The sequence below is a fragment of the Rhineura floridana genome, chromosome 17 (genome assembly GCF_030035675.1).
Source record: "Rhineura floridana isolate rRhiFlo1 chromosome 17, rRhiFlo1.hap2, whole genome shotgun sequence".
NCBI lineage: Eukaryota > Metazoa > Chordata > Lepidosauria > Squamata > Rhineuridae > Rhineura > Rhineura floridana.
In genome coordinates this window covers 16,383,290-16,407,128 of record NC_084496.1, presented here as the reverse complement: position 1 = coordinate 16,407,128, position 23,839 = coordinate 16,383,290, and the positions used below count along the sequence as shown (strand labels likewise).

General features: G+C 42.1%; 1 protein-coding gene and 1 non-coding gene across 3 annotated transcripts in view; one reads left to right on the top strand and one right to left on the bottom strand.

Moving 5' to 3' along the window:
* Window positions 1-23,839, top strand: part of BAIAP2L1 (BAR/IMD domain containing adaptor protein 2 like 1) — a 121,351-nt gene that overhangs the window by 3,502 nt on the left and 94,010 nt on the right. The gene's annotated exons all lie outside the window — the stretch shown is intronic.
* On the bottom strand, window positions 9,116-9,217 carry LOC133372145 (U6 spliceosomal RNA). Its single transcript, XR_009759456.1, has one exon. It is a non-coding gene; the product is annotated as a U6 spliceosomal RNA (small nuclear RNA).

The window sequence follows — 23,839 nt, the reverse complement described above, 5'->3', positions numbered from 1 at the left end:
AGTGTGTGTTTTTCCACTTTCGTATAATATCCTATTGCACATGTTTATGCAAACTAGCTTGCTCTGTCATATGGACCCACTTTCTTCATTTACTTTTTCTCTGAATTGTTTACAGAATCCATTGTTCAGTCAAAATTGTGGTAGTCATGCAAGCAACACCAGAATAACCACGTGAAGTGCTAAATGTCCTATGGAAACTTTGCTGTTATGGCATTTGTCTTATAGACATGTCAGAGGATAGGATAGAACTATTGGGACTTAGGATGCGGGTGTTAAGCATGCAAATGCATTACTAATTTTAACATACTTGTGTGAATTGACGTCATGCTAAGCTGAATCTACTTACTGTACTTGGGCTATACAGTGTTCACCCTTTGAAGCTGGGGTTGTATCTAACATTAATTCTACTCTGAGTACAACTGAATTTAATAGAGATACCTAACTTATGCCCATTAATTTCAGTGGGTCTACTTTGAGTAAAAACTGGTTGGATACAACCCTGGAACTTGCAAACATTGTCAAATTCACGTATAATCATTTGGGCTCCACAATGTAGTTGGCCTCTGCTACATGTGACTGTATAACTGAAGTTACAAAAACTTATAAATAAAAAGTAGCCTTTAATACTATAGGATATTTTATGTTATTAAAGAACACTTCACTGTCCACCTCCTCCCATGTTTCCATCCCATCACTCCCCAAAAGAAAGCAAAGGATGGGGTGAAAAATTCAGCAGACTAGGCTGTTACAGGGTAGTTGGGATACCTGTTGAGGGTATTTCCAGAACACCTGAACAAAACCAATCAAATCTCCTCAAATGACTTTTGTTAATACTTTTGACAGGAGATCATTACTAAATGGTAGATGTTTGCTCACTGGTAATAAACCAATCAGCAATACTACCATATCTTTGTTACTAGGGTCAACTGAAAGTCACAAAGTAATGGTTTTGAGTTTCACAGAATTTTTCCTCAGGTAGATGTTAAACAATAAAAGGATGGAGGAGAGGAAAAAATAATACCAAAAGGCATAGTGGAAGCCCAACCTGCAATATTTACAAACAGAGCTACTTCCTCCCACCCACCCCCACAACGCAGGCCAACCATACACTGAATATGACTTATTTTAAGGTATGAAGCAAAAAGAGGAGGCAAATGGATGGATTAAATGAAAAAGCAGCAGTTGGAAAAACATATCTGAGAAAGTTTGCCAAACTGAATCTAACGTTCCCTCCTGTGGACAAACCTAAAAGGTCTTCAGTGTTGTTGGGGAAGATCTTAATTTCCAAAACTGTAGCACAATCCTTTTGCCACTGGGGATGCTTTAGTTATCCAAACTAAAGCAACTTTGGAGTTGGCTAAATTAGCAATGTGCTACCCAGAATATTGTGATCATATTTAATACTGGTGACAACATCCCTCCAAAAGCATACTTAGAAAATGTGCAAAACAGAGTCAGCTTCAGGCTATTGCATCTCAGAATACTTTCTGTTAAATGCCCAAATTAAAAAAAAAGTCTAAAAGGTGATATCAGTGAATGTGAAATAATTTTGTACAGAATAAGCCTGAACCATAAGTGAGCTGATGCTAGGGTTGCCAGGTCAGAAGCATCCCAAAACCTGAGATTTGAGGGGCGGGCCCTAGTGATGTCACGGGCGGGCCCCAGTGATGTCATTAAGCATGATACATTAAGCACAGTTGCTTGGAGCATACAATTAAAAAAAATATCTGATTGGAAATTAAGATAGAAATCTTAGCTAAAAGTTGGAGCCTGGGTAGGGAACATTTAATCTAGCCTACTTGCTTTCAGCAAGAAGGGTTAAGTGCCTTCAGGCCAGGACAGTCACCAGAAGGCCACTGCAGGGACAAAGGAGCCTAGTGTTGTGGAGATGTTAGATGGGAGCTTTGGGAAGTAAAGATGGATGCTCCTGAAGGCTGCAATTCTAAACACACTTACTAAGGGATTAAGCCCCATAGAACTCAACAGGACTGACTTCTAAGTAGATATAGTTTGGGTTGTGCTGTTGGTAAACCTTGACTAGGGTTCTTCTGCAAAGACATCCATATCCAAGCAGGGTTGGCAACCCCCTGCCTGGAACCCTGCCTTTATCTTTTAACGTGGCTGCTCCAAACTTTTTTTACAGATTTGACCCTTTACTTCAGAAAGAGGTCTGAGAAATGAGTAAGAATAAGAAGTATCTTTTAAAATTGTTCTTTTCAATTCACTCTTGAATGAACATCATACCTAGGGCAGATCCACACCATTCCTTTAAAGCACATTCAACACGCATTTGAAGCACATGAATCCCACCACAGAATAATGGGAATTGCAGTTTGTTAAGAGTGGTGAGAACTATAACCGTGAGGGGGAAATGACACTTCCCAGAATTCTTTAGGGGAAGTCATGCGCTTTAAATGCGAGTTGGATGTGCTTTACACGTATTGTGTGAATCTACTTAATAAATTTTGCCTGCATGTAAATTGTTTTAATTAATTTTTCAAAATGGAAATGAGCTATAAACTGTAGTGGGTGACCATGGGCTACTCACCATCTCTCAGCCTATCTGCCCCTCAGGATGAAAACAATGGAGAACCATGACTACCCCAAGGCATACTTAAAATGTAAAGGAAGTATTGTACAACCATAGTATGAAATCGGATACTTATAAGGACACAGCATGACAAAACTGGGCTCAAGTAACAAGTGGGGTACCACAGGGCTCGGTCCTGGGCCCAGTGCTCTTCAACATTTTTATTAACGACTTGGATGAGGAGGTACAGAGCATGCTTATCAAATTTACAGATGATCCAAAATTGGGGGGCATAGCTAATACCATGGAAGACAGAAAGAAAATTCAAAGGGACCTTGATAGGCTGGAGCATTGGGCTGAAAACAACAGAATGAAATTCAACAGGGATAAATGCAAAATTCTACACTTAGGAAAAAGAAACCAAATGCACAGTTATAAGATGGGGGATACTTGGCTCAGCAGTACGACATGTGAGAAGGATCTTGGAATTGTTGTTGATCACAAGCTGAATATGAGCGAACAGTGTGATGTGGCTGCAAAAAAGGCAAATGCTATATTAGGCTGCATTAACAGAAGTATAGTTTCCAAATCATGTGAAGTACTAGTTCCCCTCTATTGGGTACTGGTTAGGCCTCAGGTTGTGTACTGCATCCATTTCTGGGCACTGCAATTTAAGGATGCAGACAAAGTGGAAGAGGTTCTGAGGAGGGCAACAAGGATGATCAGGGGACTGGAAACAAAGCCCTATGAGGAGAGACTGAAAGGACTGGACATGTTTAGCCTGGAGAAGAGAAGACTGAGGGGAGATATGATAGCACTCTTCAAGTACTTGAAAGGTTGCCACACAGAGGAGGCCCAGGATCTCTTCTCGATTGTCCCAGAGTGCAGGACACAGAATAATGGGCTCAAGTTGCAAGAAGCCAGATTTCGACTGGACAGCAGGAAAAGCTTCCTAACTGTTAGAGCCATACGACAATGGAACCAATTACTAGAGAGGTAGTGGGCTCTCCAACACTGGAGGCATTCACTGGAGGCAGCTGGACAGCCATCTGTGGGGAATGCTTTGATTTGGATTCCTGCATTGAGCAGGGGGTTGGACTTGATGGCCTTATAGGCCCCTTCCAACTCTACTATTCTATGATTCTATGAAAATATTTATATAAGCATGACTATCAAATATGTTTATTATTTATACAACCTGTAAAGATATTTATAGTGCAATCCTATATTTGTTTACTCAGAAGCCAGTCCCAATGTATTCAATGGGGCTTACTCAACCAGGGAAAAGTGTACCCTGAAGTGATAAGGAACTTGTTCTTTTAACAAGTCTTTTAAATTGAGAACTTATCCCAGTCTGCGTCTGTGTTGGAATTACTTTTTAATATGTTTTTAAACCTTTTAAAAAAATGTTTTTAAAGATGTTTTGTTTTAATATATTTTAAAGTCTGTTTTTATGATTTTTAAAGTGTTTTTAGTGCTTTTGTTTGCCGCCCTGGGCTCCTACTGGGAGGAAGGGCGGGATATAAATCAAATAATAAATAAATAAAAATAAATAAATAAACTTCTTTCATTTTTTTAAAAAATCAGTATTAGTTTCCTACATAATAAAAACTGTGATAAACCCTGCCTAATTTCTTTAAAAATAGGGTTGTAAGGGGAGAGAAAGATTTACAACACAGCACAAAGTCTGCGCTATGTTTACTCAAAAGTCCCATTAATTTACAGCACAATCCTAACCATGTCTACTCAAAAGTAAGTCCTAATGGAGTTCAATGGGGTTTACTCCAGGTACATGGGATTAGAATTGCTTTACTCGCAGAAAAGCAGATATTGGATTAAATACTTTCATATTTCATAGCCCAGGATCTGACTCTTGGACAGAAGAGGAAAAAATCATTAAGCCATATTACTTATGCAAACTGCAAAAATCTTAAAGCCACCATTTTCTGATGTTGAAATTAAGCCTAGGCGTGCCTGGATCAACAAGTCACAACCCTGGCTTCATTGGCTACAATCCTGAAAGGATGGGGTTACAGCCAGAGCTTTGAAAAGTTACTTTTTTAAACTACAACTCCCATCAGCCCTAGCCAGCATGGTCACTGGATTGGGCTGATGGGAGTTGTAGCTAGAGCAAGCAATTGTTCTAAAGATCTGTAAAAAAAAAAAATAGTGCGGGGGGAGACGGTTGATGTTTTGGTGTATAACTCCGGAACCAGACCACCTAGAAACTTTTTTTTTAATTGAAGCCGAGAGTCCGGAGATTAAGGGGTGCTAGCCAGAGAGCTGGAGGGGCCCCCCAAAAACCAGAGACTCTGGCCAAAAACTGGAGATTAAACAACATGGGGGCAATTCTGGCCAGAGGTGAGAAAAGCAAGGGCGGGGCGGGAGTCTCCGGCCGTTTGCCGGAGATCTGGCATCGCTAGCGGATGCCCATGTGCAATAGGAATGGACAATGGATTTGGACTGTGGACACTTGAATTCAAATCCTCACATAGCTATGAAGCTTTGTAGATGGCTCTGAACTGTCATTATCTCTCTCAGTCTAACTTGTGTCCAATGTTGTTGTGAGAGAAACCCTCCCTGGAATCATTGGATGAAGGGCAGGCTATAAAAGAAGGGCTCTTTTTGATAGATGAAGACTTCCAATGATGTATAAGATATTTTCCCAAATATTCAAAGTTTTCATCATTAACTGAAATACATTTCTTTTATGTGACCAGTATGTGTAGTGGGCAGAGGTATCCTTTGTCTATTTGATGTGTTAGGGCACCAGTGACACAAAATTACATTAGTTTCAAACATAAACTCTTAAGATGTAAACTGAAAAAGAAGGACTTTAGGGGCATCTAATTTGGGAATTATCTTTAAAGTGTGTTGATCCATAAAGGTCAAGGTGTGTTTGAAACCTGTGCCATTTGTGTGCAAGTGTATACCATATGAGGTGAATAAAAGATTTTATGTAAAAGGAGTGTCTGATTTGAAGAAAGCCCCCCTGAAATATAAAGGCTATCAGTATTTTATGTGTTTAGAAGGACACATTTATACACAAGGTGGCATTGGTTTCAACCATGTACATTATGATGTAAATAGTAGTATTTGGGACGGGCACTTTAGGAGTGTCTGATTTGGATAAGCCTTAATAACTGAATCACTTGGGACACTTGGGACATTCCTCTACAAATAACTGTATAGGTTTCAATCATATATTTACCTTACTAAAGGTAATTCAAAGTATCAGTGACTACTAATTATGATAACTACATTATCTCCAGTATCAGGCAGTATGTCTCTGAATACTAGTTGCAGGCAGCCACAATCAGGAGTTGTGGGGCTTCCTGTATGCATGTGGTTGGCCACTGTGAGAACATAATGGTGGACTGTGTAAGATTTTGGTCTAATCCAGCAGGGGTCTTATTTAAAGATGATATAGCCTAAAGGCCTCCATTGCCCATCTGCTGGGTATGCTTTAACTTGGATCCCTACATTGAGCAGGGGGTTTGTTCTTATAGACCCCTTCCAACTCCACTGTACTATGATTCTATGTTGCTTAATAAGGTTAATATTCCTTGGATACACATAAAAACCCTGTAGCTATTGCAGTAGTCAGAACCTTGTTTATGAGGCAAGCATATCATGGGTTTTGGAGTATGCCCAAATCTTGATTCTATTTAACTCATAGAGACTTGAGACCTCCTGTAATATATTTACATAAGATTACAGCTGGCCTTGGACAACATGCTAAAATTCTGAGAAGATCAATATGAGGTGGATTCTGAGGCCTTTAAAATATAATGACCAGATGTCTGAGACAGGGAATGCTTTGTCTAAATATATTGCCACTCAGATATTTTAGGCAATGTATTAAGCCTTTTGCAAATGTGTGAAGGAATAAAACTTATCAGCAAGGCCATCTAAGTGTGTTAAAGTCAAAATTCCACACCCAGCCCATTTTTTCCATAGACCATGCAAATTCCACTTTTTCCATAAAGTTAGATCTGCATGCAAATAAGAAATGAACATGAAGATAAAACACCCTGGGGTAAATGTTTATGAAAGGTGGTAAAACAAACGCCTTAAATAAAACAAATAAAAATGTCACTTTTCAGTCTCTTTGCACTTAGAGCTTCCCATCATATCCACAGAGTTTTTGGTCTTGGGAGGGGGGCAGGACACCTAATTTTGGGAAGGTACTCCAATTCTCTCAGCAAAAACATCTACAGAAAATAAGTTTCAGAGAAGAACAGAACTATTTGGCACAGTACAGAGTTCACTGCAATGAAGCATGTAAGATGATACCTGCACTGGACCAACTTCTGTTGATTTTGTGTTTGTTACATTACCTATACCTACTCTGCAGATTTATTGATTTTACACTGTTTTATATTGTATCACTGTATTTTATTAATTGTATTTTAATGATTTTGTACGTCGCCTAGAGTGGCCATTGGCCAGATAGGCGACACAGAAATTAAATTTATTATTATTATTATTATTCTGTGCATCTACTTCTCTAGCTCAACATAAAATCAACACTCTAAAAAACTAAGTTTAGTGTGGCTAAATGGGAAGGCAAGGAGTTGTGAGGAGTAGCTATTAGAGATGTGAAGGCCTGGAAAAAACCTGGAAAAATCCAGAAAAAAACTTTTTTTCTGGGTTTTTCCAAAGCCTTTTTTGTTTGTTTTTTCTGAAAAATTTGAAAAATTGAAAATAATAAAAGATGGATTATGGAATGTTTTATTTTAGCATGATGTTTAATTGAATCTTGCCCCCCCCCTTTCTCAGTTCTTTTTATGGGAATGGATGCTTTATGTCTGCTTGACACTGTGGAGGACTAGCGGAGACATAAATAATTTTCTTAGTTATTAATGTTGATGGTTTTTTCTGGGGTTTTTTTTTTTTTAAATTGCGTGCTCCTCATAAACTGGCAAAATGAAAGAGGTTCCTTACTGTTCGAGTGTTCCTTACAGTTCAGGATATTGTAGATGCATTTGTTATAAAAACAGTAAAAAGTTTAAAAAGTAAATTCAATTTGTAATAACTGTTTGAATAAAATGTAATTTTAATATACCAAATGTGAAAATTTTATGCCAGACCAACTTGTACATAATTAATTATATTTGATGTTCCTGAAGTAACAAAGTGACTTTCAATCTGTAAAAAGTGCTAATATTGCATGTTTTCAATTTTTCTGAAAAGTTCTGTTTTTTTCTGGAAAAAACACACAGAAAAAACAGTTTTTTCCATGGCTTCAAAATTTCCAGAAATTTTACATCTCTCGTAGCTATGAAGTTAAAGTAAAAACAATGGGGAAATAGAGCAAACAGTTCTATGTTGTTGTTGTTATGTGCCTTCAAGTCGATTGTGATGTATGGCAACCCTATGAATCAGCGACCTCCAGTAGCATCTATTATAAACCACCCTGTTCAGATCTTGTAAGTTCAGGTCTGTGGCTTTATGGAATCAATCCATTTCTTGTTTGTTCCTCTTTTTCTACTTCCTTCTGTTTTTCCAAGCATTTTGCTCTTTTCTAGTGAATCATGTCTTCTCATTATGTGTCCAAAGTATGATAACCTCAGTTTCATCATTTTAGCTTCTAGTATGTGAAATTTATAGTAAATTATGTACCTCAAATACATATACTTTACCCACTCAGTATGGCATTATCAAGTGATCAGAGCACCTTTCCTAAGAGGAATGTTAATTTTCAAACAAGATTACTGAGGGAGAACATGAGGGAGAAAGAGGCATGATAGCATATTTTGTTTCTCAAATCACTATTACACAGCATTATTTATTGGAAAGAGTTGATGTGCCTATTTTGGTACTGTATTGGCAAACCAAGAACCGATTTTGGTACTGGTATTTCCAATGGAATTGGCATTTGATACTGGCATTGCCAGAGAGACACAGGCTTTGAGAGAAAAGGATTTTGTCAACTTTAGCTCCCAGTTTGTATAAGGGAAGTAACCTGCCCAACAACAGCACCCAGTACAGTGGAGCTTGTGCATCCTGTTAGGGCTCACTGGGACTGATGCCCTGCCTGTCTCACCTGTGCCTGCTGCCACACCCCAGCAATTTTGCTGCAGCTGCCAACCTCACCCTTGCAAGCAAACTTACTAGGAGGTGGTGCTGTAACAGGTAAGCTGTCCATTACCGTATTGCTGCTGCTGGAAAAAGCTCACTCAGCAGTGCTGGTACTGGAGGGGTGAGGAGGAGTGGCAGTAGACACTGAGGGGCAGTTGTTGTTGAGGGGGACCCACTGAAGGCAACTTGCCTTCCAGTCCTTGAGCTGGGCCCGAGATGATGATGATGATGACGATGATGATTAGTTTATTTATACCCCGCCTTTTGGGCAAAGGCCCTCAAGGCGGCTTACAAAAAACACAAATATAAAATACAATATAAAAATGCATCAATAAAACAATACAAAATACAATCTGCAAAAATTAAATAACAATACACATAATAGCTCTTAATGGTGGCTTTATCCGTGGTACAAGTAACTGTATTTTCTGTGTTAAATTCCAGTCTCCTCAAAGCCAGCTGAATTGCATTTGCAACTAGGTCTGTAGTTTCATATGTTTGAAAAATATGGAATGCTTCACGAATTTGCGTGTCATCCTTGCACAGGGCCATGCTAATCTTCTCTGTATTGTTCCAATTTTAGTATATGTGCTGCCGAAGCAATTAGCAGTAAGTCATGGACTAATAGTGTTTAATGATTTTCCACAAAAGACTTCTTATTTTGCCTTGGATGAGTTATTTTCCATTAATGTGGGAGGGAGGTGTGGGACAGATGGAAACAGCTGGAGTGGGTGAGCATGGGTCACAGCAAAGATGGAACTATTAGCTCTTGTGTTTATTTGTGGCAGTAGTCATGTGGCTTGCAAAATCAATAATATAAATAAAACCCCTAAAATCCCAGGTATAAAAGATTTAGGAAAACTCTAAAAGGAAATAAGCTGTGTTTGCTCTTGACCTCGTGATTCCTTCTCCTCAGAGCATATTGCCTGTTTGGCTTACATGGTATTCATTTACTGGATTCTCATCAGAATATTCACTAATGGTAAAAAACCTTGCAGTTTAAGAACGTACCTATAGCCAACAGATATTTCTATCAAACTTTAAAAAGCAGGGAAATTGGGCAGCTATAGTGAATGCACCAGGGGAGCAGGAGACCTGACCTCCTCTCTGAGATATTGTACTGCCCTACAAATTTGTCAAAATGCAAACACAATTTAGGTTGGTCTTTCACAGTCCAATCCACTTCCTGTGTAGCATGGAAGAATTTGGTAACGTGCCTCTGAGCGCTCTCGTGGCTGTATAATATGTAATTAATATGTAACATTCTTGAATAAAGTTGAGAATGCCCAATGGAAGAACTTACATCTTACCAGGTTAATTTCTTGAGGGGACATTGGTATGTTTTATTTAATGAAAGGGACACCCCAAATATTTTCAGATGATTCACTTAAAATAATGAGACAAATTCATGCATGAAAGAAAACAACTTCAGAATGATATTTAAAACTAGTTTTATATGATAGATATTAACATAAATTTGTAGATAGATTTATATTAAAGCACCAGGTAAACTATATACAATTCACTTACACTACATTACAGTTTGTATATGTTACAAAGAGTATGTATTTTTCCATGGATGATGTAGGTTTTTGCTTTCAAACCTCACTTAAATCAACTAGTTTCTCTTCTGTGTGTGGGGGGGGGGTTCCCCCAGATTTAGGGCAATGTTAATGAGTGACAGTTTATGATAATCATATGGCTAGCCATGTCAGCAAATAAGTGTTTAATTGGTGTATGTTAGAGTACATAATCATAAAGGAATAATGAAACATTGTATGCAGCTTCTTCAGACAGACATATGTTTTGGGTTTGACTGCTAGTTGCATGTTTATTTAATAACTTTACCAGGATGGATGTTTAACATGATTAAGTAAGTTTCATGTAAAAAAAAATGTCTAATGGCATTTTTGTGAATTTCTTTGCAAACCAGTAATTGGCCAGTTGGGTTAAGATTCCATTGTTTGCTTGAGAATCTGAATATACCAGCAGGATATAAGCTTTAAGCTATGCGGACTTCATGCATTGTTGATCCAACTCAATACTTGTTGAGCAATTGTGTTCTCAGAAGGTGTGTCATGCAGAAGAGCAAAGCTGAACATTTATAGGAAATTGTAATAGCTTTCATTTGATTGGAAAATTAAAATTGGTTTATAATACTCACAAAGAACTGTGTATCTAATACATAATTACACTTTGCCATGTGTGTGTCTAAGTAACGGCAGAAGGGAAAGCACAAGGTTCATTCCTTCAGTTCATTCCTATCAGCCTGGTTTTAGCATTGTACTTGCTACTTGTGCTCTGATTCACTTGAGTAGGAGTGCAAGGTCCTTAGTACTTTAACAGAAGATAAATCTTTCCAAGTGATTCTCTTGTATTTGCCAGTAGTCTTAGTCTTATATTAAATAATTATTTGTTTATTACATTTTTATCTCGCTGTTCCTTTAAAGGATTCAGAGTAGCATACATGGTCCATTTCCCCCATCTAGTCTTACAACAACCTTGTGAAATAGATTAGGCTGAGAGAGAATGACTAATCCCAGCATCCAATAAACTTTAAATGGGGATTTTAATCTAGATCTCCCCAATCATAGAATATTCTAATCACCACACCACATCAAACCCTAGTTTTCAATCCTGGTTTGTGAGGCAACCATAGACCAATGTTTGCTGTTTTGGATCAAACAGCACTATGGTTTGCTGCTAGCTAGAGAAGGAGGTCATGGGACATGAGAAGAAGAGGGGAGGAGGCAGGTGGAGGAGAATGCACAGGAGCCCAGGACTCATTTCAGGTCTATTCTCACAGCATCAAACCATGGCTTGGCACAGCATATGAGTTGAGTCAGGTCTCTTCATATTTATGTCTCAAGTTTCTTTCTTGCTCTTTAAAAAAAAATCTATTTAGCATCATTATTGATTATGCTGCTGTTGTGTAAGGTATCAGTTACCTTTTAAAACAGGTCAGTGTGTAGTCACAAATGTTTGCCTGCTGTTATTTCAGTTCTTTCAATTTAAAGAAGTAAAACTGTTTTCTGTTTTCTTTTTCCTCTCCCTCCCCCACACCCCCTTATTCATTAAGTAATGCCACCTGGTTGGGGGGAGGGGTTGTTTGAGGGGCTTGTAATTAGTTATATTGAAGTTGACATTTATGTAAAAGATGTATGTTCTTAATTAACTACAATGTGTGTATTACCCTCTTAGAAGAAACAACAAAAATTTCTGTTACATCATATTGTAAATTTTATTTGGAAAATCAATAAAATATTATATATATATATATATAAAGAAGTAAATCTGAAATGATGTGACTTTTTAAAAAAAGAATGCACTGTGATTTAATTTTGGTGCTATCTGGGAGTGTTTATTCTGCAGTAGGCTATAAAAAGTTATTAATCTGAAATATGTTGGCAATGCAACTTCCAACTAATGGAAAATATTCTAATAATATTAACATTGGGCTGGTACAGACATAATGCTGACTTCTTGCTAATTGTGGTTAGGAAGTTGGGAGACAGCCTAGGGAATGCTCCTTCCCTTCTGTCTTTGGAGTCCCTCTTTTGCCTAAAGTAAATTTCCCCACTTAGGGCTCAATCCAGCTACTATTTATGTCGGGCTGATGGGAGTTGGATATGGCGGACTTCTGGCTGGGTCCCAGCTCAGCTAGGCTATGCTGGCATACGTCCATCAGCCCAGCTCAGCTGGAGATCCTCTGGAGAAGCCCAGGCCAACGTAAGGAAAGTTGGCAGAAGGCTTGAAAAAGGGATGTGTTGGGGAAGGGGCTGAGGGGGGACTTGTGCTACATCCCTGTCCCGTTCTGCCCCCTCCCACAGCCCTCCATCCCTGCAGCTGATATGTCAGGAAAAGGGATGGCAGAAGGAAACATCAATTTTGTTTCCTTCTGCTGTGCCCTGCTAACACAGCCAGTGTCCTACCATCCCAGCAGCTCCTGGAAGTGCACTTGAATGTGGTGGCCCCTTCCATCGGCCAGCTCTGTTTCCACTGGCCTTCCCTGAGTTGGGATGCTCTGCCTGTGTTAAGTAGTTTGTCACCAATAGTATTAAGGGAAATCTCAGTGTGTCTTAACTACAGGTAACACCAACAAAAAAACTGCTTAAGAGTGAGGTATGGAAATGGGGTGGAGATCTGCTTCAGGAAGGAGAAGGGCTGCAAAAAAGTTGCATATCATTATGTAAGATGAACCAGTCATTCTTATGATTGTTTTGTACTGTTTTATGGTATGTTTTAGTGTATTTGTAAAAATAGTTGTGCACCACCTTGATATTTTATATGAGTAGACAGCATTTAAATATTTTTAGAAATGATGAAAAAATATCATGCACTAGGCCGTTGTTCAAAAGTCATAGAATCATAGAATAGTAGAGTTGAAAGGGGCCTATAAAACCATTGAGTCCAACCCCCGATCAATGCAGGAATCCAAGTTAAAACATGCTCGACAGGTGGCTGTCCACTCCAACTGCCTCTTGAATGCCTCTAGTTCTAGTTCTTGGTTTCATTGTCGCACCGCTCTAACAGTTAGGAAGTTTTTCCTGATGTTCAGTTGAAATCTGGCTTCCTGTAACTTGAGCCCATTATTCTGTGTCCTGTACTCTGGGATGATAGAGAAGAGATTCTGGCCCTTCTTTGTGTGACAACCTTTCAAGTACATGAAGACTGCTACCTTATCTTCCCTCAGTCTTCTCTTTTCAAGGCTAAATATGCCCAGTTATTTCAGTCTCTCCTCATAGGGCTTTGTTTCCAGTCCTCTGATCACTGTTGCTGCCCTCCTCTGAACCTGTTCCAGTTGTTGTTGTTTTTGCATCCTTCTTAAAGTGTGGTGGCCAAAACTGTATGCAGTGTGGTGTGAACCACATAAGAATTATTTGTAGACAACGTATAGTCTAAGACTAATGTTCCTTATGCGCCATGTATTGTAGCTCTCTTACAAATGGTGGCCCAAAGAATGTTCAGAATAATCTGGGATGAAGCACTAATCTGGTAATACAAGAGATTGCTTATGATTTGACACATTTGATCCTTGGTATATCTAAACATTCCTGCACTGAGGAGGACAGGATTACAGAACTGTTGCTTTTAAAACTTGAGTACCACAAAATTTCGCCATCCCAACTTGTTTGTGCTTGTTTTAAACAAAGTATGTGACCACAAAACAGCTTTCATAAAATTCAAAATCGCTACATACATTAAGTAAAAACTGAACTGCTAGAGACAAATAGAGTGTCTACTTATTTTGACTTTTCCCTACAGGAAGTCTTTAAATAATGTACTAGAAAAAAATGAGGCAAATTAAATTATTTGAAGATGTCAATGGTGATATGTCTGAAAGATATTTGGGACCTGCGGTTGAGCCTAGGTCGGTTTACAGTGAATATGCTATAGCAGATATGGGGAACCTTTGACTCTGCAGATCTTGCTGAACTACAACTCCCATCAGCTTCAGCAAGAATCGTCAATGGTCAGGAACATAACAGGGCAATTTTCCCTGCAGCCAATCCATCAATTTTAGACTAATGTTGTTTCCAGCCAAACCAAGTCCTGTTTCCATCAAGTCTCCCAGGTACAAATGAGGTTGGCTATGTTGTCCAGAATTATATTATAGATTATGGTTGTTTTATTAGAAGTTCCACCATAACATTTAATACTTGGATTTAGCATTCAGAGTTTTTGGAGGAATTTCTGTGCCATATGTGTGTGTTAGTACAGTGGTTCCCAACCTTTATGAGTACGGGACCCCCTTGGTAAGCTCAAAAGATTTTGTGACACCCGCCCGCATGCTAATTGTAATATTAGTCTCTGAACTGAAAAAATGGTATGTAACAAAATCACATCTCCAAATATCCCTTTCCATAAAAAGCTCCCTGCAGGCCGGGAGATGTTGCTTTCTTTTCTTAATGCAAGGGTCCAATCAAATTGGGATCCCCCTCCCCCCCAGTCTGAAGATGTACAGTCCTGTCTCCCAACACCAGTGGGTTGCAGTGTTGGGCTAAGATCCAGGCTCAAATCCCCACCCATCCATGAAGCCCACTGGGCGACTTTGGGCCAGACACAGTCTCTCAGCCTGACCTATCTCACAGGGTTGGTATAAGGATAAAATGGAAGGGGGTGGGAACCATGTGCACCACCTTGAGCAACTTGGAGGAAGGGTGGGATATAAATGCAACAATAATTAAATAAATAAATACATTTCAGCTGCAGTATGTGGACCCCAGCCTCAGCCAACCTGAGCTTTTTTAAAATCATCATCATCATCAAGAAGCAGCAATATGGTAGTGGTGGGGATGCTAGATTTTGAAGACAAAAGGGTGGATAGGTTGAGGGGTGTTAGTGCTTTTAGGCCTTGGGATGATCATCAGAACTGAAAACCTGGTTAGCATGCACTTGGGGAATGAGAGTGGAGCAGAAGATAGATCAGTGCATGCACACACACAAGCACACCTGCTCCTCCTGCAAGCATCTGCAGGCGTGCATGCATTTGGGCACATGGGAGGGGGGAAACCCTCAACTGCTGCAGGATCTTGGAGAGAGAGGTTGGGGGGCAGAATGTAGGTGGAAGAAAGGGGGGACACTGACACATACACTTAGCCTCAGAGAAGGGGGCGAGCAAGTCCTAAGCTTCCTCACTGCTCCTTGGGTCAGTGTGGGCCCTAGGCAACCTTGCAAATAAGAATAATTTTTTAAAGGAGGTGGCAGTGAAGCAGGAGTCAAGAAAGGCAGGCAGGCTGGCTGGCTGTCAGGAAGGAAGGGGGAAAGAAGCCTTTCCTTGCAGCCTTGCTTCTTTTTGCTTCATGAAAAGTCCTCTCCTTTCTTTCTGAGTAAGGGCAGCAGCAGCAGTGCGAGGAGCCAGGAGCCAGGATAATAATCCTCTCTTCTTCCTGGTGGCACCTCCCTCAACCTCCTTTGGCATCTGCCATATGTGGTATAGGCAGATGCCTGCCCTTGGCATGCCTGAAATATGCTCTTGCATTTCAGCAAAGTCTTCCCCTCTTGTTTGGAGCAAGGGGGAGGTGTCATCTACAGTGGCAGTGGGGAGCGGACAGCATTCAGGTAGTGAAGACTTTTTTTAAAAAAAAATTTCATTTCTTTACTCTTTGTGGCCTCCTCTGGATTACTTCACAGACTCCCTGGGGGTCATGGCCCCCAGGCTGGAAACCACTGTGTTAGTATATTAATGTTTTAGCCAATCATTTAATCTCAGTTTACCTCTTCAGACAAAAAAAGGCTCCCAGAGTATCTTACAAATTATTGATAATAAGACAGTAATAATAAGCTGTAATACAGAGTGCTCTTCCATGTCAAAGACTTCTGGGGAAGGGACCATAGGGAAGGAATAAAAAGGGTTATTTTTGTAAAAAAATGTTTTGGTTAAGTGAAATAGTTGTGTTGAATGGCCCGTTCAAATACATATTCAATACTGCCCAAGTATTGTTCACTTTACATAAAGACCTGAGCCTAGACTACAATATCTGCAGGTTCTTTGGTGTTGGAGAGGATATTTAGAACAAATCACTTCTGAGTCGTTTTGCTTTCAATGTGGTGATCAGAGTCCTGCTCTCTAAAATAATACTTTTTAATGTTTGCGTGACCCTGAAGAAAAGTTATGAGAAGCATCATCTGCACTGCAAAGCAGATTTATCTGACAGGTTTCAGAGTGATACTGGAAAACCACTGCTGCTCTTTTCCTCTTGATAATCTTAAGGTTGTAAACTGTATTATGTAGTGAGGGAGAGCTGTAGCAGGGCACAGACATTATTGTCTGGACACTATTATCTTGTATCAACAGGGCGTGCATGGTATGAAGCAGTATTCCTAGAACAGTTATCTGTTCCAAATGTAGACAAAAGGTCAGATTACAATCTGCACTTACTGTAAATAGTTTTAAACCATTATTTTGTGAATTGCCCCAAACTATATCTGGGGTACTCTAAAGAAATAAATTTATTTGATAGCATTTTGTGTGTATTGCCACCGTCACTGTTTGTGGCCTATTGCCAAAATAAAACACAAACACCATTCATTGGGTTAAATCATGGGCCACTTTATTAAATGGAATCAATTAGAATAATGAACCTGCAGAGGGGAAATCAAGTGCGGGAGCATTCTGATGATCCAGGCAAAGCCTGCTTGCAGCCATAGGACGACTAAACCTTGCCTGAGCCCGGGGCTGCCCTGTGCCAGACCCCAGCTCAAGCCACACCCTGAAGATGTGTAGGGGGTCCAACCCGCATCACCACCCCCCGGAGCCGTGAAACTCCGAGCGGATGAGGCACGTTGGCCCCAAAGGCGGCCCGTGTTCTGCCCCCTGGGCCGTATAGCCCTGAGCTGCAGGCCCCCGGACCACCAATCGCCCCCAAAGGTGCCTAAAGGTGTCACCTAGCTGCCCTTTCCCTTTAAACCTTTTCCCGCACTTCTTTGCCACAAAAGGGGGACAAGCCTCTGCTTAGTCTCCCTTTACCCCACACCCGATAAGAATCTCATGCAGACCCCTCTGCAGGTCCATCTGGAAGATGCCATCGTTGCCCCACGAACTGCATGTCCACGCATGCCTACTACTGAGGGCCTTGCCCTCCATGTCTGACCACAGCAGACGACCCAAGGCTACCGAGGCCTCAACTGCATGTCCTCACATGCCTGCCACTGAGGGCCTTGCCCTCCATGTCTGACCACAGCAGACGACCCGAGGCTACCGAGGCCTCAACTGCATGTCCTCACATGCCTGCCACTGAGGGCCTTGCCCTCCATGTCTGACCACAGCAGACGACCCAAGGCTACCGAGGCCTCAACTGCATGTCCTCACATGCCTGCCACTGAGGGCCTTGCCCTCCATGTCTGACCACAGCAGACGACCCGAGGCTACCGAGGCCTCAACTGCATGTCCTCACATGCCTGCCACTGAGGGCCTTGCCCTCCATGTCTCACCACAGCAGACGAACAGATGCTATTGTGGCCTCAACTGCATGTCCTCACATGTCTTGCCCTTCAGTAACCAAGGTAATTCCCACCCAGCGGAATGACCACCACCTACAGAACCTTCCGCCCTGAACCCTGCTGGAACAACATGGGTAGGAGACCATTCCAGTGCATACTCTGTCGACCCAGCCACCAAACTGTGGCCCACCATCCGAGGCCCAGCTGTGAACCAATGTGCGTTTGCGGCCCCAAGGCGAGCCTATGAGATCATGCCATGACTGCAGAGTAGGCTGCGCGTCTGCTCCATCCCCATCCAGCAACGTGCCAAAACAGAAACAATCGTGAACAGTTGGGTCGCGGACCTTCAGACTCACCCCCAGGGTGAATGTATTCCATGCGCCCCCTACTTCCACCTCCTAAGGGCGTGCACCTGCATATACCAAAACCAAATGGACCGTCCCAGGTAGGCAATTCCACTGCCGGGTAGGCAAACCCCATTCTGGAGGAGTATGTCACTCAAACCCCCATGGGTCTGCTCCCAGGCACTGCGACACTAGACTGAAACTTTATAAGGGAAGATCCCTCCCCCTGAATATCAGGCAACCAGGCCTGTAGCTTCAGGCCAAAAACACTATGACGCCGTCATGGGGAAATGTCCAGTCCAGGGGGAGGGTAAAATAATGTGGACTAACTCTTGCACCCCTGGTCTGCCTGGAAGTCTGCCTGGAAGTCTGACTGGAAGTCTGACCTGGCCCCCAAACACCCTCGCCCCCCCATCCGGAAGGCTCCGAATTAAGTGTGAGGGCCGCTACATGCAACTGCTGAGCTTTGAAGCATGATGGTCTCAGGGCACCTCCCTGATCAACCATCCCTGGCGGGTCAGGTGAACATGGAGGATGAGGATAAGGGGTATGGGTGTGTGCATGGGCCAGCTGGCCAGCACCTGACATATCCCAAGACATCTGAATGGTCCTAAAGGCTCCCTGCCAGCCTACCTTGCGACACACTGACAGACAAGATACACTCCTACCATGTGATGAATTTCAGCACGTGATTCATAGGAATAGGCCACACTTTGCATAGCCCCTGCCAGCCCCTAACTCCCAGGAATCCCCTCCTGCCCTCTGATAGCTGGTGAGCATGCTGGGGCAGCAGATAGGCATATGGCCATCTCTGACTCCCCTCCCCCATCTCCCAGTATGCGGTATGGGACTAGCTGAGTCAGTCCTTCCTCTAACTGAAACACCATTGACGCGCCGCAGGAAAGGAGGGGGCCACCACAGGTTGGCGCACAAGGCAGCCAAAAACTTTGAACTTGTGGTAAGGCTGTGAAATCCCTGTTATGGCACCATCACCCCCACCGTAGAAGGCCCCCAACACCTGAAGGGGAGGAAGCAAACACCTTCCCCAGCCCCTGAAAACTGCAGGATCTTGATCTGCAACAGTTCAAGCTTTTCCAGGGGAGCCTGCAGCCCTGGGTCTAAAAGTCAGTCTTCATACCCTGGAAGGTGAACACTGGGGCAGGATCTTCCCTTTCCCCAGCTGCCAAAGGAACCCCCCAGTTCATAGCTACGCTATAAACTGTGCCATCAGGAAAATAGTGCCCCACTGCTTCTGAGCCCTCTCGTCTCCAAGAAGGGGCTGAAGTGCTCCATGCAAGAATACAGCAGCCCCTAGGTAATGCTCTGCTGCATAGTTGACTTAACAGGCAAAACTCAGCAGCTCAAAATCCACCGTGTGTAACGGCCGGCAATGCAGGCAGATTAGCTGCCACACTTGCCCATAAGGCATCACTGAGTGACCCCACTTGTATGACGGATGGTGAATCAGGTAGACTTTGCCCACTGCCACTTTGGGCACTATACGGGGGGGGGCGCTGAGAGAGCAGAGGTAGGGGATGATGGGAAGGGGCCAATAACCCTGCCCAACTGTATGTCTTCATCAATTGTCCCCTGGACCAGTGCGTCCATAGGATCCGGAAAACCGCATAATAAAGAAAAACCACATCATAAAATGAGTCCCCCCATAACTGGGCAGTCTGCAAGCAAGGTCCATAGCCCTCAAGCGTAGCTGGGAAGGGACACTTTTTCCGAGCAGCCTCTGCTGGGGGCTGCCCTGGCCCCACATATCCTTCTGGCTTGTTGTTGTGCCTTTAATAGCAGGTTCGTATTCAGCAGTTATTAGATGGCATGGAGTTAAGCAATGTCATCTTCTAATGTCTGCAGATCAAATGACCCTTAAAGGCACAGGACTAGAGGCCTGTAAAAAGGTGGGCACCTTATCTACAGACCAGTTTGTAAACTAGCTAAAGTGAAGATGCAAGCAAATGTGCAGCCTGCACGTGATTAATTCCATTATGTTTAAATAATTTACTCAGAGAAATATGAATTGGACCAATTCTATGCATACTTACTTATGAGAAAATCCCCGAGTGTCTCGTTACTTCTTCCCCTGGAAGGGTGCATGTGATTGCACACATACAGCAGAATCCTATGTGTGTTTACTCAGAATATCACAGATTAAATGGGTTTTAGGACAGAGGTTTATGGGACTTAACTGATGGAAAGGTTCATATATTTTTACCTGGGTTTGAAGAACGCATTTGGGGGGGGGGAGAAGCTTAACAGTGAAAAAAGGGGGGATAAGTTCCCTTTGCATTTTGGAGGTGAGGTAGTTTTGGAGGTGAGGTTGCAGCACTAACTGGGGTCCCTACAGGCTCCTGCCGCCTCCCTTCTGTCTCCAGCTGCCCCCCACCCTCCTCAAAAAGCCCCTGCTCTTTGTAATTACATTGCATTGCTCCAATCCAAATGGCCGCTACGTTATGACAGAGCATCTTTCTAGGTTATTCTGCAAAAGAAGTGGCGGCCACAGGCAGCAGGAGGCTGAAATTTAAAGGAGGATTAAATTTAAAAGAGGATTAGACAAATTCATGGAGGACAGGGCTATCAATGGCTACTAGCCATGATGTCTGTGCTCTGCCACCCTAGTCAGAGGCAGTATGCTTCTGAAAACCAGCTGCCGGAAGCCTCAGGAGAGGAGAGTGTTCCTGCACTTGGGTCCTGCTTGCGGGCTTCCCCCAGGCACCTGGTTGGCCACTGTGAGAACAGGATGCTGGACTAGATGGGCCACTGGCCTGATCCAGCGGGTTCTGCTTATGTTCTTAACCCATGGCTGCTAAGCTCTGGAGGAAACCAGGTTAGGGAAGGCTGACTTATAATCATAAAATCACCTAGCTTTTCATTTTCGTAAACTGTTGTGATACCTCAGTTTGGTTCTTCAGCTGAATCCCTTTTTAAACAGTATTGTCACCCATTGTATCACATTGATTCACCATTCTGTGCAGTGAATTAAATAGGAATTAAATGATTGACAACAAAAATAAGCAGCTGTTTTTTAAACAAAAACACTCAACTAAATTGTACTGAATGGTTTTGATGTTCAAACAAAAAATCAACCACCTGAATTCCCACTATCCAGGGATCTGCAGTTCTGACTCATTTAAACTTCAGATGCATTTTCCATCTCCACTGCATATTAACATATCCTCCTGCTAGGATACTTTGAAAAACATGGATTAAATGCTAGCTTGCTCTTTATAATTCCATGGGTAGATCAGGATAATGAAGCAGCTGCCTTTTTATGAACAGCCACAGAGAATCAACAGGACTAATCAAGTAGTTTGGGGGCCAAAATCTTTATTAACCTCGTTGCCATGCTTGAAATTCTCACTGATGCACAGGATGGTGCTTTCAAGATAAACCAAGAAGCCAACCAAGTAATTAAAAAGAAGCTGGTAAATGTCCCTGGCTGGCACTCATTGCCTGATTAACAATCAAACAACAAAGCACTAGTTTAGATCTTATTTTACCGAGTGCAAGGGCTGAAAAAAGACCTCTTGATGGTAACTGGGAAGATAAACCAAGAAGCCAACCAAGTAATTAAAAAGAAGCTGGTAAAGGTCCCTGGCAGGCGCTCATTGCATGATTAAAAATCAAACAACAAAGCACTAGTTTAGATCTTATTCTACCGAGTGCAACTGAGAAGAATAGCATAAGCAGGCTGATCCTTTCTATGCTACTTAGAAGTAATTCTCCCTGTATTCAGTGGGCCTTATTTATTCTCTAAGTGTGCTTAGGAATGCAACCATAAATCTTCCTTACACCACCTCGCCGCGGCTGAAAGTCCTCCCGCACCTCACCGCCGCTGGAAGTCCTCACGTGTGTCGTCGCAGCCGCAAGGCCGGCCCATCGCGGCCAGAAGGCCCATCGCGGCCAGAAGGCCCCCCGCGTCCCGCCGCCACCGCTGCCCCCGCAAGGCCGGCTCACCAAAGGCCCTGCCGCGGCCGGAAGGCCTCGCCCGCGCCGGGAGGCTTCCCGCGCCGCGCAGCAGCCGCCGCCACAAAGCCTCAGCCGCCAAAGGCCGGCTCACCAAAGGTCCCGCCGCGGCCGGAAGGCCTCACCCGCGCCAGGAGGCCCCCCGCGCCACGCAGCAGCCGCCGCCACAAAGCCTCAGCCGCCAAAATTCAAAGGAGGGCGGGAGGCTGGCAGAGCGGCCTTAAATGGCCTTCAGCCGCCCCGCCTCCTTCCTGTGTGTCACGATGGCGCGCCGGCGCGCCGCGTGCACGCCCGATGGCGGCCTGAGCTTCGGCTGTGGCCACAAACTCGCCCCTTTGCCCGGAAGTACCGGGCACGGAACAGGATTCTTCTGACTAATTACTTAGTTTCACATAGTTGACCTTTGAAGAAAGAGCTATGTTTAGAACACAAACTTTTAATAACACCTAGGCAACTTTAATGTTTGGATTTAAACATTGGGTTCAAGTAAGTTGAGTCCCATTAATTTTATTAATCTTTCAGTTAAGTAGATTGAGCCATAAAATCACAGAAAACAGTATTTTAAATCTGCTGTTGCCATCTCTTAATTCTGTTTAAAGCTAACATTTTAATCTTTATCTTTGTGTTTCTGTTTGTTAGTTTTTTCTGAAGACAAAGATTTCATATTTGGAAAATGTGAATTGTTTGGTTCATAGAGCAAGTAGATAAAAAGCTTACTTCAAAATTCTGGCCAGGATCCAAAGAGCTCTGAAACAATTTCTATAAGATGTACTTTTCTCAGAGCAGTCTCTGCCCCAATGCAGCATGGAAAACTGCATTTCAAACTGAGGGCAGATATTGCATAGGAAGGTTGGCTGTTAAAAGGGGGGGTCAAATTCCTTCAGGCTACTGCTTGCCTCTTTTATAAATCTTTAGCAGGCCTTTGGATGCAGTTTATAAACCTCATTTTTTTTGTATGAGCAAAGTATAGTGATTTCATTTTCACTGTATAAGCTTTTGAGTTCAGAACCTATAATATTCAGAATAGAGAGCCAGTGTGGTGTAGTGGTTAAGATGTTGGACTACGACCTGGGAGACCAGGGTTCGAATTCCCACATAGCCATAAAGCTCACTGGGTGACCTTGGGCCAGTCACTGCCTCTCAGCCTCATGAAAACCCTATTCATAGGGTTGCCATAAGTCGGAATCGACTTGAAGGCAGTACACACACACACACAATATTCAGAAGATAATACTTTTTCCTTGCATAGTGTATTAGGAAATACAATGGGCAAATTAGGAAAGGAGATTTTCTTCATTAGGAAAAATAATGCTTTTTAGTAATAATAAAATATGTACTTGCCAAAATGGCATTGGGTGACACTTGCCAGCTGCAGTGTATCATTTCTGTATAAACCAGTGTTTCCCAAACTTTTTTCCCCACAGACCACTTAATGATTTTTATTTATTTATTTATTTAGTCCATTTATATACCGCTTATATTTAAATAAAACTCTAAGCGATGTACAACAAGTCCAAACATCTTAAAGCAGCAACTACAAAAAAACAATAAAATACGGTTAACTAAACAAAACATCCTCTTTAGTATCAATGTAATATAAACATTGCATATAAAACTAAGTACAAGAAATAAAAGGAAAAAAACATAATATACATAATAGACTAAACAGAATATTCCCTACATTTCAAGGAAAAACAAACATGTTAAAACAAGCTTATTTTAAAACATAATAAATTAAACAAATCAGATTTCTTAATCACAGTATAATAAAAACAAAACAATTAAAATAGCCGCCCCCATTATATCAGAATTTTGTCTTACTACTGTTGGGAAAAGAAAAAAAAATCAATTTGCTCAAACACACCCTTACAAAATCAGCACATTCATATTTAAACATATCAGCATTCTAAACTAACACACTCACACTCTACAAGCACTCACATAATTCAACCACACATCCTAAAAA